Here is a 27,463-nt window from a genome sequence, read left to right as displayed (position 1 = left end):
ACCTCGTACACTGTTCAATCTGTGAGCTTCACACGAGCAAGGAATATCATTGCACTCTGGTGTAGACGACAATAAACTAATCGGAATCTGAACTTGCACCCAGCTTTTGTGTTCACGTTGCCCATTCTGACTCCTCACTTTCTTGACACCTCTGTTCCATCTCGGTGGGGGGGGGGGGGGAATGACTTCACCACCAATCAAGGCCAAGATTCCAACCACTACACCTCCTTCCACCCTAAGAATCCGATTTATTATTACTGAATTAGTTAACGTGAAGTTTGTTGTTTTGCGGCAGCAGTACAGTGCAGGACATAAAATTACTATAAATTACAAAAATAAATGGTGCAAAACAAAGGAATAATGAGGTTGGGTTCATGGACCGTTCAGAAATCTGGCGGAGGGGAAGAAGCTGTTCCTGAATCGTTGAGTGTGGGTCTTCAGGCTCCTGTACCACCTCCCCGATGGTGGTAACGAGAAGAGGGCGTGTCCCGGGTGGTGAGGGTCTGCCGCCTTGAGGCACCGCCTCTTGAAGATGTCCTCGATGGCGGGGAGGGTTGTGCCCGTGATGGAGCTGGCTGAGTCTACAACCCTCTGCAGCCTCTTTCGATCCTGTGCGTTGGAGCCTCCACACCAGGCGGTGATGCAACCAGTCAGAATGCTCTCCATTGTATGTCTAAAAGTTATAAGAGTCTTTGGTGACGCACCGAATCTCCTCAAACTCCTGGCGAGGTCAAGCCGCAGATGTGCTTTCACCCTCTCCCGCATTCTCCCAGTTTCTCCAGTGTCTACTCTGATGAGACTTTCCAGTGCCATTATAAGATGTCTTTTCATTATCCATGGCTTCCCCAGCACGGTATTCGACAGAGCTCTCAACCCTGTTCCTCTTATTTCCCACACTTCCGCTCCCAGCCCTATCAGCCAGAACAATGGTTGGGTTTCCCTCCTACCCTGGTGGTGCAGAGGGCAGAGCCGCTACCTCACAGCGCCGGAGACCTGGGTTCGATCCCGACCTCTGGCGCTGTGTGTGTGTGGAGTTTGCATGTTCTCCCTGTGACCGTGTGGGTTTCTCCCGGGTGCTTCAGTTTCCTCCCACATCGGGGTCAGTGGGTTAATTGGCTGCTGTAAAGAACCCCCCCCCCCGGTGTGTGGGTGGGGGGGAAATGTTGATGTGTATGGGAGAGGGGAAAATGGGCGTCAGCGTCTGGTTGATGGACAGCACGGATGAAGTGGGTCGAAAGGCCTGTTTACGAGGTGTATAGCTCCAGTATCTACGTTGGGATGGTGTGTGACTTGGAAGGGAACCGCGGGTTGTGGTGTTCCCCTGTCCCTCTTGGCGGGTTTGGGAGGTGCTGTCAGAGTAGCCTGGGCGAGTTCTGTGGACGCTGCGCACTGCAGCCTCTGTGGTGGTGGTGGTGGGGGGGGGGGCACGGTGGGGTGTGGATGGGGTACCAATTGAGCGGCTGCTTTGTGCTGGCTGGTGTTGAACCTCTTAAGTGTCACTGGAGTTGATGTATACAGCACAGAAACAGGCTCTTCGGCCCAACTGGTCCATGCCGACCAAGATTCCCATCTAGGCTAGTCCCATTTGCTCGCGTTTGACCCGTATCCCTCTAAACCTTTCCCATCCACGTACCTGTCCAAGCGTAAACGTTATAATTGTACCCGCCTCTACCACTTCCTCTGGCAGCTCTTTCCACACACCCACCACCCTCTGTGTGGAAAAAGTTGCCCCTCGTGTCCCCTTTGAACCTTGCCCCTCTCACCTTAAACCTATGCCCTCTGGTTCTGGATTCCCCTACCCTGGGGGAGAAAGACCGTGATCATCTACCTCATCTTTGCCCCTCGTGATTTTATAAACCTCGATAAGGTCACCCCTCAACCTCCTGCACTCCGAGGGTGGAAAAAAAAGTCCCAGCCTATCCAGCCTCTCCTTGTAACTCAAGCCCTCCAATCCTGGTAACATCCTCGTGGATATTTTGTCTGCACTCTTTCCAGCTTAGTGACATCCTTCTGATAGCTGGGCGACCAGAACTGTGCACAGTATCATACTCTCGATGGTGGGAAGGTTTTGGGGTGTCAGTAAGTGAGTCGCCGACCACGGGGTCCCCAACCTCTCACTTGTTGTTGTAGCCCCTCTGTTTGTGCGGCAGGTCTTAGTTCCTGGTCAGTGGTTGATGGTGGGGGTCTCGGTGATGGCAACACATGACGGTGGGATCTGGAGCAACAAACGCAAAGTGCTGGAGGAACTCAGCAGGTCAGGCAGCATCTATGGAGGGAAATAAACAGTTGACGTTTCATCAAGACTGAGGTAGAAACGGGCAGTGCGGGGTAGGGGAACTCTGAGGGGAGGGGCTGCAGACGGGAGATCTCCAGAGGTGATGTGGTCAGTGATGGTGCAGGAGACAATGGCCTGATACCCCTCGGTGGGGTCGTTGTTCAGGGGTAAATAGGAAGAGGTGTCTGAGAGCTGACGTCTGACCTCTGCAAGGTAAAGGTCAGTCCACCGGACTACAACAGCACCGCCCTTGTCTCCAGCTTTGCTGGTAAGATGACCCTCTTGACCCAAAATGTCGACTGTTTATTTCCCTCCACGGATGCTGCCTGACCTGCTGAGCTCCTCCAGCGGTTTGTGCGTGTTGCTTGGTGATGGTTAATCTCGAGGGAAGGTGGTCAGACCTCATCTTGTGAACATTACATTGCGGATATACGGTGCGTCACTAAGTTTCGTTCCTTGGGCTGGTTCATGAGCTGAGGAGTTGCGAATGGAGTTAAACATTGTTCTGAGGATCAGTGAACATCCCCACTCCGACCTTCTGATGGGGGGGGGGGGGGGGGTGGTCACTGAAGCAGCTGAGGGTCACTTCTTTGACTGTTCAGGTTCCAGCCCCCTCTCAGCACCCATCACATTCACCCTTCTTAGTCATAGAGCATGGAAACAGGCCCTTCGGCCCAACTGGTCCATGCTGACCAAGATTCCCATCTCAGCTCGTCCCATTTGCCTGCATTTGGTCCATATCCCTCTTAAACCTTTCCTATCCAAGTACCTTTTAAATGCAGTTAATGTAGCTCATCTGGCAGCTCATTCCAATATACAGACCATCCTGAAAGCTGCTTCCTGTTAAATTTTTCCTCTCACCTTAAACCTATGCCCTTTAGTTCTTGATTTCCCCAAAAGACCTGTGCATTCACCCTATCTATGTCCCTCATGATGTTATACACCTCTATAAGATCACCCCTCATTCTCCTACTCTCCAATGAAAAAAGTTCCAACCTGCTCACCCTCTGTCCATAACTCAGTCCCTCGAGTCCCAGCAACATCCTCGTAAATCTCCTCTGCACTCTTTCCAGCTCAATGGCATCTTTCCTATAGCAGGGCGACTGAAACTGAACACAATACTCCAAATATGGAACTTTGACAGAACCCTGATGAGTTAAGGGCAGCAGAGCGGGCAGAGCCGCTGCCTCACAGTGCCGGAGACCTGGGTTCGATCCCGACCTCTGGCGCTGTCTGTGTCGGTGTGGAGCTCTCCCTGTGACTGCATGGGTTTCCCCCGGGTGCTCCGGTTTCCTCCCGCATCCCAATGACGTGCGGGGTCAGTGGGTTAATTGGCCGAGGGGTAAAATCTGGGAGAGGGAGTTGATGGGAATGTTGGGGGGAAAATGAAAGATAGGATTAGTGTCACACACAAAAAGCTGGAGGAACCCAGCGGGTCAGGCAGCATCTATGGAGGGAAACAGACGGTTGACGTTCCATTTCCCTCCACAGATGCTGCCTGACCTGCTGAGTTCCTCCAGCTTTTAGTGTGTTGCTCCAGATTTCCAGCATCTGCAATCTCTCTTGTGTCCCCATAGGATTCGTGTTAATAGGTGCTTGGTTGGCCTGTTTCAGTGCTGTGTCTCTCCATGACCCTGATTGGATGCTATTTGACTGTCAATTATACTGCCAATGTTACTTTTAACCTGCTAAGTATGTGTTCAAAGGGGCAATTAAAACAAAATCCTCTGTGTTTTCCCTCCTTGTGTTTGCAGCTGTAGGTGGGAGCTTGTTTCTAAATTCTGGGAGCCTTAGCAACGCAAATACTTTTTACTGGGCAACTTATTCCTTTGCTACAGTCACTAGCTGCTCTTCCCTCCCCCTTTCTCTCCTGCCCAACCCTGCAGAAATCAGGATGTACAACAGGCAATTACGATCAGCAAAGAAACAGAAACTGTTCCTTTTACAAAACAATCTCTTTTTTTTACCCTCCCCCTCCATTCCTCCCCCCATGTTGCCGCTTCCTCAATCCTTTCCTGCTAATTTCCCTCTGCAATCTCGAATCTCCTAGCAACGGAACCTTTTGCAATCAGTAGTTGAACGTTGTCTCAATTCATAACTGGGGAGGGGAGGCAATTTCGTTTACGTTGTTTATACCACGAAGGGGGGGGGGAAAGGCTTCTGCTTAACTTTTTATTTCAAAATTGCAAAAGTGGGGACTAAAGGTGGGAAATGCATTGATGCAACGGGTTACTTATCTCAAGGAAAAGAAAGCAAAGCAGGAAGGTGGGTGCACCAGTGCTAGAAGATGGAGGCTAGGGGACTGCAAGCAGCCGCCGTTGATTGACAGGAGCCCGGGGAGCCCTGCGGTCACGTGGCCCGCCCCCTCGCCGGCCCGGGGACTGGGCTGCCTGCAAGGATTGCGAGGGTGGGGGGGAAAGGGGACAACAAAATATAGACGTTCTCCTCCCCCCCCCCCCACCCCGCTCCCTAACAGCAGCATGCGGCGAATGCTATTGTGTTTAAAAGAAATATTCTCAACTAGGTGTCGAGGAAATGGGTGGGAAGGCAGGATGGTGGAAAAATGAGTCGGTGTGAACTACGGTCGGCCACCCGCGCACCCCTTGGCGGGGCGCCCGGAGCGGTGGTGGAGTCCCAGGGTGCATGGGCGCGGCTCGGGTGGCCGACCGTCGTCAACTCCCGGGTTGAGGCGTCTCCTCCCCCCCCCCTTGCGGTCTCCGGGCCAGAAGGAGAGGCGGCGGGCGGGCGGGCGAGCAGCGGAGGGGGGCACGCCGCGCGTCCGTGTAACTCTCGGCGCATCGCACGGTCCCTCCCCCTTCTCCCTCACCCTCCTCCTCTTCCCCCCCGACCCCCCCCCCCCACCCTCACCACCGCCGACCCCCCCGCTCGCCGCCACCGGGACACCGTTAGCCGAAGGTGAGGAGAGAGGGAGGGCGGGGGGGACGTGGAGCCTGAGGCGCGGGGAGAGGGCGGCTCAGGGCAGCACCACCCTAATGCTGCAGTTGTGGCAATCCTCGGCGTTAATGCAACAATTAATGCTTTTACTTTCACAATTACCATTGCAACTCTTTACCGTCAGTGTTATAGGTTATTATTAACATTGCACTGCCAAATGCAACTCCTTTATTGGCATTTTTAGTGCATGTTATTATTGTCATTTAGTGCATTTTTAGTGCATGTTATCATGGGCATTATTTAGTGCATGTTAGTGCACGTTATTATTGTCATAGTGCATTTTTGGTGCACGTTATTATTGGCATTATTTGCATTCTTAGTTCATGTAATTGGCATTATTTAGTGCATTTTTAGTGTACGTTATTGTCGTATTACATTTTTAGTGCATGTTATTGGCATTATTTAGTGCAGTTTTAGCTCATGTTATTGGCATTATTTAGTGCAGTTTTAGCTCATGTTATTGGCATTATTTAGTGCAGTTTTAGCTCATGTTATTGGCATTATTTAGTGCAGTTTTAGCTCATGTTATTGGCATTATTTAGTGCAGTTTTAGTTCATGTAATTGGCATTATTTAGTTCATTTTTAGTTCATGTAATTGGCATTATTTAGTGCATTTTTAGTTCATGTAATTGGAATTATTTAGTGCATTTTTAGTGCACGTTATCATTGGCATTATTTAGTGTATTTTTAGTGCATGTTATTGGCATCATTTAGTGCATTTTTAGCACTTAAATTTCGAATTTATCATAGCAACTGTTCATTCTCATTTTTTTGTTACTTCATAATCCATTAGTAATGCTTTATCATTTAATGCAGGAACGTTATCATTTATGCAGTATTTGTATTTTTATCAAAATTAATACAGTATTCTTTATATTTGTCTGGTAATTACGTAGTTATTAATCTTTCATTATCAGTTACGTTATCAAAATTAATGCTCGTTAAAATATAATTTTATTTTTAAAGTAACGTATTAAAATTAATAGCATGTAATATTTTCTATTATTAGCTTTTGTTATTTCCCATTAAAATTAATAGTTTATTTTTTATTGCAGTAACTTCATTATTATGAAAATAATACTACTTAGTATGTTCTGTCAATATTTATTTCTCAAATTATTATTATAGGAACTATTTATCTTTATAATTAATACTTTTAAATGTATTTATTGTATCAACTATTTGTTATTTTTATAATGCTGTGTAGGATTATGCATTACAATATTTATTTCCCTTTAAAATTATTATAGCAACTATTTGCCTTTATAATTAATACTTTATATATTTAAAATTATTTATTGTGAAAACTGCTTATTTTTATAATTAATGTTGTGTAGGATTATCCATTATCAATACTACTCAGTATTATTTAGTTATTATTAATATTTAATTGTTATACTATCTATTTTTATACTTGGGATTTTCTTGTTGTCGCTCTGTCCTATAATATCATTGGTATTACTTTTATTCTTTGGTATTTGGTATTATTAGCCCCCCCCCCTTAAAAATTGTTTTGAAAAACCTTAAAGCTACTTAGTTGGCTTTCAGTCATATTTAAAAAAAACATTTAAATATTTCTACTTTCCTGAAACTTAAAGGCACATAAAGATTTAATTACTTCATTCATTTTGAAGAAAAAAATAACGTTTGCATATAATTTGCCTGCACTTTCAACCGTAAAGGTGCATGGGAAAATAAAATTAATTTATTCATTTCAAAGTTAAAACATTGGAAAATAACTTTCACTTTTATGTATTTTAAATGCATATGATTTTTTTAAATTCACCAGAACAAAAATTACCTTGAATATACTTGTAAAACAAATTAGCAGTTCATTCACTTGATGTATATTTTAAAACCTTATCAGCATAATGTTTTTAATATACATTATATTTATCTTTTAAATACAAAGCAAATATTTTAAAACATGATATAATATCTTGTAAAAAATATGAAGTCAGATGGAAATTGTATTATTTTAAAGTAAGTTCAGACAGTTTTTGTCTTTTGCATTTTAAAATTTAAAACATTTCAACATGAATCTATTTTCCATTACTTTTGAACATCTTAATTTCAATTTTCTGTAATTTATTTAAAGCAGAGCTTTGAATTTCAAAATGTTTCTAAATGCTTTAAAGCAAATCATTAGGGCTTTACGATAATGCAGGCGCTTTTTAATTAAAAGTATGAGCATTCTACTATTTAATGTTTTTCAGAAATGGTTAACCATTAATTTCAATTTGTTTTTAAAACATCATTTTTACTTTGGAATTTAAAAAATCGTTTGTGGGTTTAGGTTTTAATGTTTTTTTTCAATGTTGCTAATTTATCATTTCAAATATGTATTAAATTTATCTTGGTCTTTTTGTTGCAAAATCTTTTGAGACAAAGCTTCTGTCTCTTTTAAATCCTTTGCCCACCCCACCCTTTTTTCTGGTGAGAATTTCCTGCTCAAGAGGCCTTGAGCCTTATTTTTTGGTTCTGTGTCTCCTTTTAAAACAAATCTTACATCTGTAGTGATTTTAGTGTCCAGACCATATTTTTTTAAAAAAACAATTTAATTTTTAGCCTTTTTATGCTTTGATTATATTTTCTATCTCTGTTCATATATTTTCTGTTTTGAACTGTTTATTACTGGGTTTTGTTTAATATTTAAATAACACATTACAGTTTATTTAATGGTTATCGTTTTAGATATTTAACACTCCTTGTATGGCAATTATTCTTTGTGAGAATTATCATTAACTGTGGTTCAGCTGTGGGTGTCTGCTGCCTGTTCAGGAGTAACGCATCTCATTCTTCAAGCACTTTCCTAAAACCATGTTTATAGCGACTGAATATTCTACATTTTTATGCCTACTTGGGCGAAAATTGCCTTGTTACAAAGGATTTTTGTGTGTGTGTGTATTTCTCTGATTAAAAGCAGCCGCTTCATTTTGTTGACCTCTTTCCCACTCCCTCCGTCTCTGTGTCTGCGCAGTTGTTCCTGTGTTGTGGGAGGGAGGGGGGAGTTGGTTTTAAACCCCACAGACCTGTAGGTATTGCGCCAGGGTAGTGGTTGTTAACATTGTGAGTGAATGTTTCTGCACGATTGTGGCAGAGTCTTGACACTTAAGCTTATTTGCTGTCTTTTGCTTCTTTTCCCATATTCATTCTGTCCCTCAGTCACTCTCTTTCCCCAGCAGCTCTCCCAGACTCTTCTGCTGCAGTGTTCCTCAGTTCCTGCCCTTCCTCTCTCACCTCTTCCTCCCCGAGGTTCGTTCTCCCCCTCTCCTCCTCCTCCTCTCCCCCTCTCCTCCTCCTCCTCTCCCCCCCTCCTCCTCCCCTCTCTCCCCCCTCCTCCTCCTCTCTCCCCCTCCTCCTCCTCTCTCCCCTCCTCCTCCTCCGCCTCTCCCCCTCCTCCTCCTCTCTCCCCCTCCTCCTCCTCCTCTCCCCTCCTCCTCCTCCTCTCTCCCCCCCTCCTCCTCCTCCTCTCCCCCCCCTCCTCCTCCTCCTCTCCCCCCCCCTCCTCCTCCTCTCCCCCCTCCTCCTCCTCCTCTCCCTCCTCACCCTCCTCCTCCTCCTCCCTCCCCACGCCTCCTCCTCCTCTCCCCCCCCTCCTCCTCCTCCTCTCCCCCCCTCCTCCTCCTCCTCTCTCCCCCTCCTCCTCCTCCTCTCCCCCCCTCCTCCTCCTCCTCTCTCCCCCTCCTCCTCCTCTCTCCCCCCTCATCCCCTCCCTCCCCCCTCCTCCTCCTCTCTCCCCCTCCTCCCCCTCTCTCCCCCCTCATCCCCTCCCTCCCCCCTCCTCCTCCTCCTCTCTCCTGCCCCTTCTCCTCTCTCCCCCTCCTCCTCCTCCTCTCCCCCCCTCCTCCTCCTCTCTCCCCCCTCCTCCTCCTCTCCCCCCTCTTCCTCCTCTCCCCCCCTACGCCTCCCCCGCTCCTCTCCCCCCCCCCCCCCCCTCCTCCTCCTCCTCGCCCCCCCTCCTCCTCCTCCTCTCCACCTCCACCTCCTCCTCCTCTCCCCCCTCCTCCTCCTCCTCCTCTCCCCCCCTCCTCCTCCTCCTCCTCTCCCCCCCTCCTCCTCCTCCTCCTCTCCCCCCCTCCTCCTCCTCCTCCTCTCCCCCCCTCCTCCTCCTCCTCCTCTCCCCCCCTCCTCCTCCTCCTCCTCTCCCCCCCTCCTCCTCCTCCTCCTCTCCCCCCCTCCTCCTCCTCCTCCTCTCCCCCCCTCCACCTCCTCCTCCTCCCACCCCCCCCTCCTCCTCCGCCTCTCCCCCCCCTCCTCCTCCTCCTCCTCTCCCCCCCCCCTCCTCCTCCTCCTCTCCCCCCCTCCTCCTCCTCCTCCTCTCCCCCCTCCTCCTCCTCCTCCTCTCCCCCCCTCCTCCTCCTCCTCCTCTCCCCCCTCCTCCTCCTCCTCCTCCTCTCCCCCCCTCCTCCTCCTCCTCCTCTCCCCCCCTCCTCCTCCTCCTCCTCTCCCCCCCTCCTCCTCCTCCTCCTCTCCCCCCCTCCTCCTCCTCCTCCTCTCCCCCCCTCCTCCTCCTCCTCCTCTCCCCCCCTCCTCCTCCTCCTCCTCTCCCCCCCTCCTCCTCCTCCTCCTCTCCCCCCCTCCTCCTCCTCCTCCTCTCCCCCCCTCCTCCTCCTCCTCCTCTCCCCCCCTCCTCCTCCTCCTCCTCTCCCCCCCTCCTCCTCCTCCTCCTCTCCCCCCCTCCTCCTCCTCCTCCTCTCCCCCCCCCCTCCTCCTCCTCCTCCTCTCCCCCCCCCCTCCTCCTCCTCCTCCTCTCCCCCCCCCCTCCTCCTCCTCCTCCTCTCCCCCCCTCCTCCTCCTCCTCCTCCTCTCCCCCCCTCCTCCTCCTCCTGCTCCTCTCCCCCCCTCCTCCTCCTCCTGCTCCTCTCCCCCCCTCCTCCTCCTCCTGCTCCTCTCCCCCCCTCCTCCTCCTCCTGCTCCTCTCCCCCCCTCCTCCTCCTCCTGCTCCTCTCCCCCCCCTCCTCCTCCTCCTGCTCCTCCTCTCACCCCCCCCCCTCCTCCTCCTCTTCCCCCCCCCCTCTCACTTGCTGGCATGTGTTTCTGAATGTTTTGTTGCAGGTGGGGTGGTGCTCAGTAACGCAAAATTACTCCCTCACCTACCAGGCTGCCCCACCTTTATAACGTGACCACTGCCTTTGAGCCGTAGTTTATTTCCTATCCTAGGTTATACCTCTGAGAAACTGTACTTTGCATTAAGTAAGTGTGAGATTCTGTGGAGCATTTGTGTTGATGGCTTTCTCACCAGTGGTTTTGAGACAAAAGGTGACCGGGCCACGTAAGGCCGTGTCAAGGCAGGAGCCGAGAAGCTTGGGGAACTAAGTAGATTCTTGGGGGGGGAAAGGAAATGTGAAAGGCGCGGAGAGGTTCAGGGACAAGATTTCGGAGCTTGGGGTCCATGGTTCTGAAGGGGTGACCGGAAGTAGGCGGTGTGCAGAATTGGAGGGTTGTGGAGCTGGACAAGGTTAAGGTGGTGGATGGATTGGTGGTGAGTGTGGTTCAGAAATGAGTCTGCGAGTTTTAAAATTGAGGGAGTGAAGAAAGAGTGCAGGAAAGATTTAGCGGATGTTGCCTGAACTTGGCTGCCTGAGTTACAAGGAGAGGTTGTATAGACTAGGACTTTATTCCCTGGAATGTTGGAGATTGAGGGGTGACCTGATAGAGGTGTACAAGATCATAAGATCTCTTTATTAGTCACATGTACATCGAAACACACAGTGAAATGCTTCTTTTGCGTAGAGTGTTCTGGGGGCAGCCCGCAAGTGTCGCCACGCTTCCGGTGCCAACATAGCATGGCCACAATTTCCTAACCCGTACGTCTTTGGAATGTGGGAGGAAACCGGAGCACCCGGAGGAAACCCACGCAGACACGGGGAGAACGTACAAGCTCCTTACAGACAGCGGCGGGAATTGAACCCGGGTCGCTGGCGCTGTAAAGCGTTATGCTAACTGCTACATTACCGTGCCTGCCCTCATAGGCTGAAAGCACACAGTCTTTTCCCAGGGAGGATGTGCTAAGAACAAGAGGGCAGAGGTTTAAGATCAGAGGGAAGAGATTTAAAAGGGACATCAGGGGCAGCTTCTTCACACAAGGGGCGGTGCATATTTGGAACGAGCTGCCAGAAATAGTGGGTTGAGGCGGGCACGTTAGCAATGATTAAAACCCGTCTAGTTCTTCTACCGCAGCTGCAACCTGCAACAACACATTCAGAAATGCAAAGACTGAACACACCAGCATCACCAGATTTCCAATGGTAAGGAGAGGTTTAGAGGGCCAATGACCAATCGCGGACAGAGGGGACTAGCTCGCCGGGCGACATACCAGCGTGGATGTTTTGGGCCGAAGGGCCTGTTTCCGTGCTGTATGACTCTGACTCAAAAATTGAATGAATCGACATCCGACACAGATGCGTAATGCTGCCCAGCCATTGCAGAATTTGCGATCACTGGTGGGCATTGGCTGTTTGACCTCATGGAGGCTTTGTGATTTGAGAGAAGGGTAGAACCACACACCCACCACTCTGTAGAAAAAAACTTACCCGTGACATCCCTCTTATATCTTCCTCCAGTCACCTTAAAATTACGCCCCTTTGAGTTAGCCATTGTCGCCCTGGGAAAAAGTCTCTGACTGTCCATTCGATCTATGCCTCATCATCTTGTACAGGAAAGCCCTAGGTCACCTGACCTATCCTCATAAGATATTTATCCTCTTAAATATCATGATTCCATGAGAGATATGGGGTGGTAGGCAAATGCCAGCACAGGTTGTGGGGGCAGATACATTAGGGACATTTAAGAGGCTCTTAGATAGGCACATGAATGATAGAGAAATGGAGGGCTACGTGGGAGGGAAGGGTTAGGTAGATCTTAGAGCAGGATAAAATGTCGGCACAACATTGTGGGCCGAGGATCCTGTACTGTGCTGTAGTGTTCTTTGTTCTAAGAGGAGGAACCTGCAGAGGTTTATGTGAAGTGGCGGGAGAAGAGTGAATCTGGGTTTCCACTTGGAGGAAAACCAGGCCAGTTGAAAGCAAATTGAGAAGTCTCAACTTTAAAACAACTCCTTGGTTAGAATGGGTCGGGTGTGAGGAACATCTCCATTCAGGGTTTGGAAGGCTAATGCAGGACTGAGTTATGGGGAGGTTGGACGGGCTGGTGGGAGTGTAGGAGACTGAGACGTGATCTTGCAGAGGTGTGTAATATCATGAGGGGCATAGATGGGGTAAAGTCTGTTTCCCAGGGTTGGGGAATCAAGGACTAGAGGGCAGAGGTTTAAGGGCAGAGATTTAATAGGACCTTGAGGGACAATTTTTTTTACACAACAGATGGTATGTGTGTGGAATGAGCTGCCAGAGGAAGTGGTTGAGGCAGGTACAATACAATTTTTAAAAGACACTTGGACAGATACATGGAGAGGAAAGGTTTAGAAGGTTATGGGCCAAAACACAAGCAAGTGGGACTAGCTTGGATGGGGCATCTTGGTTGGCATGGACCAGTTGGGCCGAAGGGCCTGTTTCTGTATTGTATGACTCGATGAATGTCTCAGACCGTTGGGATTTTATCCTGCATTGTTCATTCTGGGGGAAAAAAACAGCTTTTTCTGGCTTTGCTGTGGGATGTGCTGAGTTTGTAATGGGAAGACGTTGACGCAGAATATTGCAAAGGTGTGGAATTATGCGGTTGGTTACTAATGAACAATTTGTTGCAAACCCATAAAACGTGCAGAGTACAGCGTGGCCCATTGTGTTTTCACTGAGCTTCCATCACTGATGTGTGTGAGGGAACTTTCCTGTCTCTCTGTTACCCATAATCAGTGTTATAAATGTGGCTTTCTTTTTTATATAACTTGCAGTATGAGCCCTAGATTTGTGGTCACTTATTTTTGTTCACCGAACCACATTGGCCTTTTTGAGCACTGTCTGTTTGTCAAAGAAGCTGCTTTTAAGTTATTTTTCTGTCCCACGGTCTGTAGGTATTAAAAAATACTGCACTGTATTCTCATGTTGTCTGGATGTCAAAATTGGAGCAGATCTCATTGAAATGTGTAAGATTCTACGGCAGGGTGGATTCTAGGATGTGGTTTCCTCTATCTCGCGAGTCGTGAACAAAGAAATGATTACCATTTAGGGCTGAGATAAGACAGATTTCTCCAGAGAAGTTCATGAGGGGAATAGATAGGGTGAATGCACACAGTCTTTTTCCCAGGGTTGGGGAATCAAGAACTAGAGGGCACAGGTTTAAGGGGAGAGATTTAATAGGAACCTGAGGGGCAATTTTTTCACCCAGAGGGTGGTCAGTATATGGAACGAGCTGCCAGACGCAGTGGTTGAGGCAGGTACATTAACAACATTTATAAGGTACTTGGACAGGTACATGGATGGGAAAGGTTTAGAGGGATATGGGCCAAACACGGGCAGGCAGGACTAGCTTAGATGGGCATCTTGGTCAGCATGGACCAGTTGGGCTGAAGGACCCATTTCCGTGCTGTGTGACTCTAAAGTTGTTAATGGCCAAAGGAAGGCTCAATCATTGAGTGTATTCAAGCCTGAGATTGATGTATTTTTGGGTACAAAGGATTTGGCGAGGAAGTGGTCTTAAGGCAGCAGTTGAGGTATGTCAATGTAAAACTAAAACCTGCCCTGACCGCAGTCAATTCACACCAACCTGACTGCCGGTTTCTCTGCACTCCCGACTTGCCTCAGAGGCACCCGCAGAAAAGCAGGAGGAAGTCTCACAGTGTGCATGCTGTAGTTGATCAGGAGCAGAAGACGAGTGCAGGAACGTCCAACTAGTCAACCCGAGCTGGATAAAGCACCGAGCTGGGCTCAGCCCCGAAACAGTGTCCTAGCTGAGTATCCGCCTTTCCCCATAAGCTCACCCCATGTTCGTGCAGTACAACGTTACTTGGGCCCTGTTGGGGTTGGATCAGCTGTTGAGGCTTTAGATCTTATTAAATGGAGGAGCAGACTTGTGGAATAATATGGCTACGATTTCTTGCCGTTATATTGACAAAACATCTCGAGCTGCTTTTGCAGAGCAGTTACTGTTATGTGACTTCCTCCAAAGCTCCCCCTTATTCCTTTCCTGCGCTAAATTGACGCATGTGTGTAAGATGATGAGAGGCATTGATCGTGTGGATAGTCAGAGGCTTTTTCCCAGGGCTGAAATGGTGGCCACAAGAGGACACAGGTTTAAGGTGCTGGGGAGCAGGTACAGAGGAGATGTCAGGGGTAAGTTTTTTAGTCAGAGAGTGGTGAGTGTGTGGAATGGGCTGCCGGCAACGGTGGTGGAGGCGGATACGATAGGGTCTTTTAAGAGACTTTTGGATAGGTACATGGAGCTGAGAAAAATAGAGGGCTATGGGTAAGCCTAGTAATTTTTAAGGTAGGGACGTGTTCGGCACAGCTTTGTGGGCCGAAGGGCCTGAATTGCGCTTTAGGGTTTCTATGTTCTATGTGCTGCAGTTAGTTCTGCGGGGCGCTGGAGGGGTGTGCAGTTGCTTTGATGCAGTATTTATCGTGGCAGTGTGTGATCATGGGAAAGGGAGATGAATCGTTTAGCAACGGTGCTTGTAAAGAAAGGAGTCTTGTGTTGGAATTGACACGCCACACTCTTGGCCTCGGAAACTCCATAGTGTCCAGGGTTGTGTCACTTAGCAGGGCAGATGTCTGAAGGGTTTGAGTGACATTGGTTTGCTGGGTGTTGGCCTTGGCTGATTGGGCAGTGCTTCTGCCCAACATCTGAGGGTTTTGGGAACAAAAGCAGAAAATGGTGGAAACCATCGGAAGGTGAGGCCACATCTGTCGGGGGGAGAGAGTTCTCTTCCCACAGGCGCTGCCTGACCTGCCGAGTTCTTCAGGCTGTTCATTTCCCTCCATAGATTTGTATTGGTTTATTACTGTCACTTGTACTGAGGTACAGTGAAAAACTTGTCTTGCATACCGATCGTACAGGTCAATTCATTACACATTGTGGTTACATTGGGTTAGTACAGAGTGCATTGATGTAGTACAGGTAGAAACAATAACAACAGAGTAAAGTGTCACAGCTACAGAGAAAGTGCAGTGCAATAAGGTGCAAGGTCGCAACAAGGTAGATCGTGAGGTCAGAGTCCATCTCATTGTATAAGGGAACCGTTCAATAGTCCTATCACCATGGGGTAGAAGCTGTCCCTGTATGTGTTGTTTCTTGCAGCACTTTCTGCTTTTGTTTTAGATTCCCAGCATCTGTGGTTTCTTTTTCATTTTCACTCTGAGAATGTTGGGCTTAGTCCCACACTCTGGATGTTTGTGCATCTAATCCAAGCCCACATTCCAATGCAGCACTCAGAGAATAGCATCACCACCACCCCCCCCCCCCCCCCCCCCCCCCCCAAACTCTGATCAGGGGCATAAAACCTCCAGTAACTCACTGTATGAGTTTTCTCTGGGTGTCCTGGGCTGTACTTATCCCACTGAAACAGTCATTTGTTTAGCAGTGATCTCAATTAAAAATAACGGTGATTGGCATGGAAGTGCTTTGGAAATGTCCAAGGCAGCTGGGGTATAATTGCAAATGATGTACGTGCAACTATCTGTCCAGAGCCCTTTGGTTTTACTTTTCTTTGCAATGGTGTTGACTTCTCTCTCACCCCACCCACCCTCCTTGCCTGAGGCTGTGTGTCTCTAGTTTCCATACTGATTTGACTGCACTGGCGGCACAGCCTGCCCAATGTAGCTGGCATCAGCAGGCCCCTTCAGAATCAGGTTTATTGTCACTGATATACGTCGTGAAATGTGTTGTTTTGCGGCAGCAGTACAGTGCAAGACAAAAATTACTGTAAGTTACGAAATAGTGCAAAAGAGGAATAACGAGGTAGTGTTCATGGACTGTTCAAAAATCTGATGGCGGAGGGGAAGAAGCTGTTCCTGAATCATTGAATGTGGGCCTTCAGGCTTCTGTACCTCCTCCCTGATGGTAGTAACGAGGAGAGGGCGTGTGAGAGACCTTAGTGATGGATGCCACCTTCTTGAGGCGCCGCCTCTTGAAGATGTCCTCGGTGGTGGGGAGGGTTGTGCCCGTGATGGAGCTGGCTGAGTCTACAACCCTCTGCAACCTCTTGTGATCCCGTGCTTTGGAGCCTCCGTGCCCAGGTGGTGATGCAACCAGTCAGAATGCTCTCCACCATACATCTGTAGAAATTTGCGAGCGTCTTTGGTGACATACCAAATCTCCTCCTAATGAAGTAGAGCCACTGGCATTCCTCCTTTGTGATTGTATCAATGTGCTGGGCCCAGGAGAGATCCCCTGGGATGATGATGCCCAGGAACTTGAAGCTGCTCACCCTTTCCATCTCTGACCTCTCAATGAGGACCGGTGTGTGTTCTCCCGACTTCTCCTTCCTGAAGTCCACTGATGTTCCTTGGTCTTACTGATGTTGAGTGTGTGGTGGTTGTTGTGACAACTTATCTCACTCTTGTACGCCCCTTTACGGTGGTCCACTAATGGTGTCATATGCTCACATGTCCAGGAGATCCAATTGAATGGTGATCAGCGTCTGGCACCTGGGCATTTACCTTGCGCTCTCCCTGCCACCCACTGCCTGAGTTCTGGAATTTCTTTCCCAAATCTCTCTACCTCTGGTTTATATTTTAAACTTTTATTTTTTTAACAAGCTGACCAAATGCGTGGCTGGCTGTCTTCATATCTCCTCCTGACAGTGTGTACGTTTTTATTTGATAAGTACAAAGCACTTTGGCACATTTTTCAGTGTTTAGAGTCATACAGCACAGAAACAGGCACTTTGCCCAACATCCATGGGCTCCACCTAAACCAGTCCAATTTGCCCACAGTTGGCCCATAGCCCTCTAACCCTTTCCTCTCTGGATACTTATCCAAATGTCTTTTATTGTACCTGCCATAATCACTTCTTCTGGCAGCTCATTCCATATACCACCACCTCTGTAAAAGTTGCCCCTCAGATCCTGTTAAAACTCTCCTGTCTCACCTTAAACCTATGCCCTCTAGTTTTTGGTTCCCCTTTCCTGGGGAAAAAGACCCTGTGCATTCACCCTATCTATGCCCCTCATGATTTTATACACCTTGTAATGCATTTTTTTTTGTTGGCAAACTTCAGCTGGCAAAGCACGGAGCCCCAATCCATCACTATGATCTAACTCATTCTGTGTTTGCTGCCAAACGTAGGTGAGAACGTGGAGTGTATTGTATTCTCTTGTAGTCTGTTGATTTGGGTGATAAAATCATAAGTAGAAGCAGGAGGAGATGATGTGTCCGCCCTCGGGCATTCTCTCTTCTCCCCCCTCCCATCAGGCAGAAGATACAAAAGCCTGAAAGCACGTACCACCAGGCTCAAATATCCCGCTGTTATAAGACAATTGAACGGTTCCCTAGTCTGATAAGATGCTTGACCGCACAATCTACTTCGTTGTGACCTTGCACCTTACCTGCACTTTCTCTGTAACTGTAACACTTTATTCTGCACTCCCTTATTGTTTTACCTTGTACTACCTCAGTGCACTGTGTAATGAATTGATCTGTGCAAACGGTAGCAAGACAAGCTTTTCACTGTACCTTGGTATAAGTGACAATAATAAACCAATTTAGTAAGATTGTGGCTGATCTGCAGTTGATCGCGACTGGTTTTCCTGACTAATTTCTCAATAATGGGGAATAATGTAATTCAGAAACATTAGATTCATAGTCCTACAGCACGGAAAGAGACCCTTCGGCCCACCGAGTCTGTCCTGACCATCAACCACCCACTTACACTAATCCTACATTTCTCCCCATGTGTCCATTAACTCCCTCCTGATTGTACCCCTCATGGTGACTGAATGACTTGCATGTCTTTGGGATGCAGAGGGACACTGGAGCACCTGGGGGGGAAACCTTTGCGGTCACAGGGAGAACGTGCAAACTCCATGCAGGCAGCACCCGAAGTCGGGATTGAACCCCGATCGCCGGTGCTGACTGCTCTCCTAGCTGCGCCACTGTGCTGCAGTAAACAGCTGTCTTCGCAGTAGGAGACCCCCAAAAATAATAGGCAGCCTATGCTCCCGGGGTAATCCAAAACAACTAATGTCACCAGAGAAAAAGACGGCACGCAAACCAATGGGAGAAGTACCCTGAATCCTTGTCCCTGGTGCTCTTGGCAAGCTGTGGTGGGACGAAGAGGAATGGCTTCTTGTTTGAGATTTCTCCTGCAGTGGAAGTGCCTACAATGGCAAGGTCCCAGACACCTGATCTCTGGTGTACGGTATAGCAGCGTTATTGGCCCTTCGTGCCTGCCTTGCGATCCAGTGAGGTCGTAGCTGAGCTTTTATCTCTGCTGCACTTTGGAATGGATTGGTTTATTATTGCCACATGTACCAAGATACAGTGAAAAGCTATGTGCCATCCAGACAGAACATTACATACATAAGCACATTGAGGTAGTAAAAAGGAAAACAGAATGCCTCATGCCTTATGAAAACAGGTTGAGTGAACTCGGCCTTTTCTCCTTGGCAGAGGATGAGAGGTGACCTGACAGAGGTTTATAAGATGATGAGAGGCATTGATCGTGTGGATAGTCAGAGGCTTTTTCCCAGGGATGAAATGGTTGCCACAAGAGGACACAGGTTTAAGGTGCTGGGGAGTAGGTACAGAGATGTCAGTGGTAAGTTTTTTACTCGGAGTGGTGAGTGTGTGGAATGGGCTGCCGGCAACGGTGGTGGAGACGGATACGATAGGGTCTTTTAAGAGACTTTTGGATAGGTACATGGAGCTTAGAAAAATAGAGGGCTGTGGGTAAGCCTGGTAATTTCTAAGGTAGGGACATGTTCGGCACAACTTTGTGGCTGAAGGGCCTGTATTGTGCTGTAGGGTTTCTATGTTTCTATTCTATGTAATATACGGTTCCAAAGGAAGTGCAGGGCAGGTGGGCTCCACGGCCTTTGATTGCCTTCCACGTCCAAAAGTGCATCTGTCTCTGTTTTGAATATACTCAGTGACTGAGCCTTTACATCTTCTTTTTGGGAATTAATTCCTAAGGTTCATCTGGGTCGGTATCTTCTCATCTCTGCCCTGATTAGTTTACCCCCTTACTTAGGAGTGACTGCTGGTTCTAGGAACGACTCCACGTGTACCCTGCCAAACCCTGAAGAATTTTGTATCTTTCATTCAGATCATCTCTTGTTCTTCTAAACTCGAGGAAGTATGGAGCTAGTCTGCATAATCTCTCCTCATACAACAGACTCATCATTCCAGGAATCATGGTTAACATGGAGTTGCTGGATGCATTCTAGGAATCTGCTTCTTGGAGTTTAATCATCAGTATTAAGTTGTGTTCAGTAAACATCGTGTTCAGTTTTGGTTGTCCTGTTATAGGAAAGATGCCATTAAGCCAGAAAGAGTGCAGAGGAGGTTTACGAGGATGTTGCCAGGACTCGAGGGACTGAGTTATGGAGAGAGGTTGAGCAGGTTGGAACTTTCTTCATTGGAGCGTAGGACAATGAGAGGAGATCTTATAGAGGTGTATAAAATCATGAGGGGCATAGATAGGGTGAATGCATAGTCTTTTAGGGAATCAAGAACTAGAGGGCATGGATGTAAGGTGAGAGGGGAGAGATTTAATTGGAACCCAAGGGGCAAATTTTTCACCCAGAGTGCGTTCAGTATATGGAACGAGCTGCCAGAGGAAGTGGTTGAGGCAGGTACATTAACAACATTTGAAAGGTACTTGGACAGGTACATGGATAGGAAAACTTTAGAGGGATATGGGCCAAATACGGGTAAATGAGACTAGCTTAGATGGGAATCTTGGTTGGCATGGACCAGTTGGCCTATTTCCATGCTGTATGACTCTATGCACACATTTCCTTGAAATGATTTCCATGGTAGAGAATTTGTTATTTGGTGTTATTTGTTCTTCTATTTCCAGATGACTGCCCACGACCTTCCCACTATAAAAATGCACTGCATGTTGCTTTGAGGTGGGATTTGCCTTCAGAGTTTAAATGAAGCCAGTAGTTGTTGGGACTGGTACCCATTATACGTCACTGCGTAGCAATATTCCAACACAATAAAACACTGGGCATTGTTGCAGATACTCAGTGGGTAGGTCAGCCACCATCTGCATGCAAAGAGCGTGTGAACTTCGCAGATTGATGAGTTACCCGTCAGAAGTACAAAACACTATTTGTGTAAATGTTCCACTGTGTAGGCGCATGGGGCTCTTTAATGATATTCCGATGTTTAATAGGTGCCGCAAATAAATGGGCAGGTTCATGTCCCTATCGGCTTTCATCTTGTGGGCTATGTAAAACCCAGCCCCATCGCCCTGTCCTGACTGCAGGAATGGCGGGTGAGGTGCCGGGGAGGGAGGGAAGTATCTCCCCAAAAAATCGAGAGTTGCAGAAAGTGTTTTGCAACTTTCCAGATGGTCAGAGAATGTGGGGGGAGAAAGTGATCCCAGATAGTCACAGATCTTCTGGCCCACTTGTCTTGACAAAATGTCTATTTAATTTAAAAAAAGGAAATAATCGGAAGCAGCCAACAAAGATCTCAGGAAAGAAGATTTTGGTTAGGTTTACACCTTGGTGGTATGCAAGCAGTTCGAGCAAATGAAATGATGATCACAAACGCGCTGTAGAAAGCATGTTGGGTAAAATGTCATAATTTTGCTATCAATAAGCTTAGTGAAGGCACAGCCTTAATTAAACTGGATTCGGGACTGCCATAATCTTGGATGTGCTGGGAGAATTTTCTCCATCGAAGGGGAAAAATAATTACATGCTGACATTTCTGGGTTACAAGTCGAAAACTGGAGGATTCGGTCCAGGGAGAGTTATATGTGACGTTTTAAATCAGCTATAATAAGAGTACGTCAGCAGTTGGAGAAGAATGAGCAGTCAATTTGTTTGAAGTATGCTTCCTCCCCTTCAAAAAAAAAATCCTGACTAAACAGTGCATTTATCTCATCTAAAGCCAAGTCTTCATGTCTTTGCTGTAATAACATGTGGATTTGATGCACATCGGGTGGTGGGAAGGTTAAGAGTACCCAGAGATTGAATTTGAAAGGCATCTGACTTAATGTCGTGAGGTACAGCTGAACCAGATCTAGCATTGAGGAGCATCAAGTGGACAATAGGATGAAAGAATTGAATTCCTGTTGGGCCTTCACAATCTCTGGGACATCCCAAGGCATTGATAGCCAGCATGCTAGGTGTAGTCAATTGTGTAAGAAAGTCAAACTCGAGTTATTGCAGCAGCATCACAGGCACGTATAAGCAGCATTCACAAGGAAAACATAAGTTATACACAATTTTTACAAGAAAGAACACAATTAGAACAATTAAAACGTCCATTATAGTGCAAAGTGATCATAATGTTGTCAAACTATAGTGATTAGGGCTGTGCCAGTTAGTTCAAGAACAGAATGGTTGAAGGCAAGTAGCTGTTCCTGAACCTGGTGGTGTGGGGCTTCAGGCTTCTGTACCTCCTGCCTGGTGGGAGCTGTGAGAAGATGGCACGGCCCAGATGGTGGGAATCTTTGATGGTGGATGTTGCCTTCTTGAGGCAGCGCCTCCTGTAGATGCTTCCAGTGGTGGGGAGGGGTGTGCCTGTCATATGTTTGGCAGAGTCCACTACTCTCTGCGGTTGCTTACGTTCCTGTGCATTGGAATTGCTGTACCATGAAGCAACCAGTCCAGATACCCTCAACAGTACATCTGTAGAAGTTTGTTAGAGTGTTTGGTGACAAGCCGAACCTCGTTAACCGCCTAAGAAAGTAAAGACACTGATCTGCCTTTGATCTACAAGGCTGTGAACTGAGATGGGAAGTGCAATTAGTATAATGATTTTTTTTTCTCTTTGCTAGCGTGGCCAAGGTGGGTTGAATGGTCTGTACTATAAATTTGTGATACAAATTGAATCAGTGAGATTTGACATAAGTGCTGCACGATCCTACCTAATTCCAGAAGCACGGGAGATCCACGTTGGATCCTGACTTCGGGTGCTGCCTGTGTGGAGTTTGCCTGCTCTTCCTGTGAAGAGTTTCACCTGGGTGATCCGGTTTCTCCCCCAACACCCCAAAGTCATGTGGGTCAGTTGGTTAATTGCCCACTGTAAATTGCCCCTAGTGTGTGGGTGAGGGGTAGAATCGAGGCGGGAGGCCATGTGACTGAAAAATGGGATCAGTGTAGGTTAAATGTTGGTGATTGGTGTGACTTAGTGGGCCAAAGGATTTGTTTCCATCTTGTATCCTTTCTATGATGTAGAATAGAACAGAAACAGGCCCTTCGGCCCACAATGTTGTGCCAATCTAATTAAGCTAATGGCATATAATTAAGAATTGGAATTGCACGGTAGCGTAGGGGTTAGCGTGACGCTATTACAGCGCCAGCAATCGGGGTTCGATTCCCGTCGCTGGCTGTAAGGAGTTTGTACGTTCTCCCCGTGTCTGCGTGGGTTTCCTCCGGTGCTCCGGTTTCCTCCCACATTTCAAAGACGTACAGGTAGGTTAATGTGGGTTAAAAATGGGCAGCGCGGACTCGGACCGGAAGGGCCTGCTGCCACGCTGTAAATGAAATCTTAAAGTTTTTTTTAAATTTAAATTTAATTTAAAAAATTTTAAATTATTGTCACTTGTACCGAAAACTTGCTGCTCGTACAAGATCAATTCATTACACAGTGCATGGAGGTAGTACAAGGTGAAACAATACAGAACGCAGAATAAAGTGTTACAGAGAAAGTGCAGTGCAGGCAGACAATAAGGTGCAAGGTCATGACGAGGTAGATTGAGGTCATCGTACTAGGGAACTGTTCAGTAGTCTTGTGACAGCAGGATACAAGTGATCCTGGTGGTAAATGCTTTCAGCCTTTTGTATCTTCTGCCTGATGGGAGAAGAGAGAATGTCCGGGGTGGGTGGGGTCTTTGATTATGTTGGCTGCTTTCCCAAGGCAGCGAGAAGTATAGACAGAGTCTGTGGAGAGGAGGCTGGTTTCTGTGACGTACTGAGCTGTGTCCACAATTAAACTAATCCCTTCTGCCTACACAATGTCCATATCCCGCCATTCTTTGCGTATTCATGTGCTTGTCTAAGAGCCTCTTAAACGCCTCTATCGTATCTGCCTCCACCACGTGACGTTGGATTTTTTTTCCACAGTTTGGCTGGAAAATTTAACGTCTCCTGTTTCACTTCCCCCAAAGCCCTGGTCGCTGTGCTCTTCTGAAGAGATTCTTTGTCTCTGCCGCAACCTTGTACGGGGCCTGGGTAGCATCAGTTAACACAAGGTTGTTTATCCCTTGAAGTAAGATGAAAGTCTCTTCTGACGTTAAGGGCCTGGCAGATTGAGTGATCACGCTGGAGTTCTCGCTGATGTGAACCCACAACAAAAACAACCTCGCCTAAATTATTAATCTCCCTCCTCTTGCCCTGTTCTTCATCACCAAGTTTTCATACAGAATCCATGGCAGTTTAGCATACAAATACAGTTCTGGCCTAGTTAGTCATTTTATCAGTGTCATAATGTGGCTGAACACTTTTCCTCAAAGAGATGTTCTTTTCGTAGCCTGGTGCAGCACAGCTGACAGTCTTCCATTGTGCCTGTTCTGGTTTCTATTCCAGAGCCCTGCTTCCTCTCCAACCCCAACCAGCTCTGGAAGTTTTTTTCCCTTCAAGTATTTATTCAATTTCCCGCTTGGCAGTTGTTTTATTGAATTGGCTCTCGCTACCACCTTCAGACAGTGGATTCCAGATCATAACTCACCTTGTACTTTCTTTCAAAGTTCCTCATGCTGTTATTTTTTTCCCTGTCTCCACATGTGTCCTGTCAAGCCCCTAAGAATTTTGTATCCTTCGTTGAGAAGATCTCTTGTTCTTCTAAACTCAAGAATGTATGGGCCTAGTCTCTCCCCATATGACATTCTCCATTCCAGGAATCATCATTAACATGGTTACTCGATGCATTCTAGGAATTGGCTTTTTACAGCTTATTCATCAGTATTCAGCTGTGTTCAGTAAACGTTGTGTTCCGCTTTGGTCGCCTTGCTATAGGAAAAATGCCATTAACCTGGGGAAAAAGTGCAGTGGAGATTTACGAGGATGTTGCCGGGACTGAGTTCTAGGGAGAGGTCGAGCAGGTTGTGACTTTTTTCATTGGAGCGTAGGAGAAAGAGGGGTGATCTTATTAAGGTGTATAAAATCATGAGGGGCATAGATGGGGTCAATGCACACAGTCCTTTCCCCAGGGTTGGGGAATCAAGAACTAGAGGGCATAGGTTTCAGGTGAGAGGGGAGAGATTTAACAGGAACCGTAGGGGCAACTTTTTCACCCAGAGGGTGGTCCGTATACGGAACGAGCTGCCAGAGGAAGTGGTTGAGGCAGGTACATTAACAACATTTAAAAGGGACGGGTACATGGTAGGAAAGGTTGAGAGGGATATGGGCCAAACGGGGGCAAATGGGACTGGCTTAGATGGGAACCTTGGTTAGCATGGACCAGTTGGGTTGAAGGGTGTTTCTATACCCTGACTCCATGACTGTGTTTCTAATAAACTGCCGTGTTTTTAACCAGCCTGTCTGCTGTTGCTGACAATCTCGCTTATCAGAAGGGTGGAGCAGGAACATGCTATGTGGTAAGCTATTGTACCTAATGGTTGCTCAATCCTCTCCCAGCTGAGGACCTCAAAGATTGCATTGAAGAGAGAGAGGGGGGGAATGATGTAAATTGACAACTTTTTGTTTTAATAACTCTTCCTGAAGTGGAGAGGTTTTGATGGAGTAAACAGAGAAGCTGGTTCAGCAACCAGAGATTAAATAATTGACAAGGGAGGCGTGGTCATGATCTGGAGTGTGTTATCTGAAATGGTGAAGCAAGCAGATTTGGTAGTAACTTTCTCATGAGGAAAACAGAACTGCAGATGCTGGAGTGAGAACTTGGGCCTCCTCTTAAACAGGTAAAAACCTGTAGGGTGTGGGGAGAGGGACTGATTTGAAAGCTGTTTCAGGAGTTGGCCCAGGTATGTCTTGTGCGCTGTGAGGTAGTTTGAAGCTGGTCACTGCGACTGGAACTTCTGGTTTAATAAAAAAGAAAGTAAAGTTCAGAAAGTGCTGGAAATACTCAGCGAGTCAGGCCGCATCCGTGGGAAGAGAAGCAGGGTTAACGTTTCGGATTGAAGACCCCTTGTCAGAACTTCTGGGGTCTTGCTGAAATGGCTGTTCTTTCCCTCAAGAGTATCAAAGGGGGAACGGAAGTCATGGATGAAAGCAGTCCGTGTTTCCTCTCTGTTCCACCAAGGGATCTTTCCAGCAAGGTTCTAGTCAGGAATGGGAATTCCAATTCTTTATTTTCTCCCGAACTCAAGTGTGTTGACCCCAATAGTACTTCTCAAACTTCTTGGTACGAGTAACCCATCGAAGCCTTTGCTCTGTGTGCCCTCTGTCAATCAGGGAAGCGTTAATACACATTAGTAAAATGTAAGGCTGAACAACGCTGGCTGACTGCAAAACATCGACCAATTGGCAATCTATTCTATATCAACTGCAGCTTTCTCTTCTTCACTTATTGAGAGATTAGTCCTTGGTGTCAGAAAAGGTCTTTTTGCAATTGACCGTAGCTGGCTTGAAGACTTCCCTCTTGGCAACTTTCTGCAATCTGCTGGAGGAATTTAATGATTTAACAAGCACAGCACTAGCTCTGAAAGAAAATGTGACGGAAAGTGGACACAAGATCTAAAAGCAATGCAGTAAGTGGGGAAAGTGACTCCCTGGAAAACAGGAAGGTTCTTCTGGGGGACTGGGTGGATATTGAAAAGTTTGCAGCACTTACGCTACTCCCTATTCACTAGTGTAGTTTCTACGTGTTGTTGACAGTTTCCAAGTGAAATTAGGCTTTGTCAGCTGGTTATCTGAATCAGGTTTATTATCACTGACTTACATGAAATGTGTTGTTTTGTGGCAGCAGTACAGTGCAAAGACATGAAATTACTATAAATTACAAAAATAAATAGTTCCAACAAAAAAGGAATAATTAGATAGTGTTCATGGACCATTCCGAAATCTGATGGCAGAGGGGATAAAGCTACTGAATCGTTGAGTGTTGGTCTTCAGACTCCTGTACCTCCTCCCTGATGGTAGTAATGGGAAGAGGGTATGTCCCGGGTGTTGAGGGTCCTTAATGATGGATGCTGCCTTCTTGAGGCACCGCCTCTTGAAGCTGTCCTCAATGGCGGGGAGGGTTGTGCCCGTGATGGGAGCTGGCTGAGTCTACAACCCTCTGTGTGTTGGAGCCTCCATACCAGGTGGTGATGCAACCAGTCAGAATGCTCTCCACCGTACATCTGTAGAAATTTGTAAAATCTGCTTGTTAAGATTACTAGTTTTTTATATTCGCTTGTGGCTCCTGGGCATTTCTGACAAGGTTGGCGTTTATTGACCATCCCTTCCTGCCCTGGAGGAGATGGTGGTGAGCCGCAGTAAGTTCTTTCCATAGTGCTACTGGGCTGGGAGTTAGACCCAGTGGCAGTGAGTGACGGGCGATGTATTTCCAAGATGAGGTGGTACATGACTTGCAGGGGATGTTGCAGTTGGTTGTTTCCTCGTGCCTGCTGCCTTGTTGGTAGAGGTTCGGGAGGTGCAGTTGGAGTAGCCTGGGTGAGCAACTGCACTGTACTTTGCAGATGCCACACAGTGCAGGCATCTCCAGCGGCAGAGGGAATCAGCGTTTAGGGTCATTGATGGAATGCCAATCATTTGACCAACCGCAGTTTCACTTGGAATTGTAGTGTTGCTAACACTTGGGGAATATCTGAATGAATAAGAGGGTCAAAGATTTGGAGCAACGAACAATCTGCTGGAGGAACTCAGTGGGTCGAGCAGCATCTGTGGGAGGAAAGGAACTGTCGACGTTTTGGGTTGAAACCCTGCATCGGGACTGACACAGTTCCTTTCCTCCCACAGCTGCTGCTCGGCCTGCTGAGTTCCTCCAGCAGATTGTTTGTTGCTCCAGATCCCAGCGTCTGTGGTGTCTCCTGTCTCAGTTGCACAAGATTAGGAGTTTGATTCTCCACTTGTAACCAGTGCAGTGACTAATAGCTGGGGTCTGTTTTGCAGTTTGCTAACTTGGGGATGCTGAAGCCAGTGAATCTTAATCCCAGCTGAGATGAGCTGGTTATCAGCAGGTTAGAAGTTGGATCTCCAATGTAAATCTCTTCACCTTTTGGGTCACTGAGCGAATTTATGCTGCAGATGATGGCT

The 27,463-nt window shown here is 47.3% G+C and overlaps 1 protein-coding gene across 2 annotated transcripts in view; it reads left to right on the top strand.

Annotated features, from left to right (window-relative positions):
• Window positions 1-27,463, top strand: part of LOC127586711 (guanine nucleotide-binding protein G(I)/G(S)/G(T) subunit beta-2) — a 145,871-nt gene that overhangs the window by 31,792 nt on the left and 86,616 nt on the right. Inside the window, exon 1 of one of the 2 annotated variants that reach the window (XM_052044867.1) lies at window positions 4,805-5,191. The exons of the other annotated variant lie outside the window; for it this stretch is intronic. The gene's annotated coding sequence lies outside the window, so the exon portion shown is untranslated. Of the gene's footprint in view, window positions 1-4,804; window positions 5,192-27,463 lie in introns of those variants that run through there. 2 annotated transcript variants of the gene reach the window in all.

This window comes from Pristis pectinata, chromosome 37 (assembly GCF_009764475.1).
Source record: "Pristis pectinata isolate sPriPec2 chromosome 37, sPriPec2.1.pri, whole genome shotgun sequence".
In the NCBI taxonomy this organism is placed as follows: Eukaryota; Metazoa; Chordata; class Chondrichthyes; order Rhinopristiformes; family Pristidae; genus Pristis; species Pristis pectinata.
Note: the sequence above shows the minus strand (reverse complement) of the source record. Positions and strands in the feature narration are given on the sequence as shown.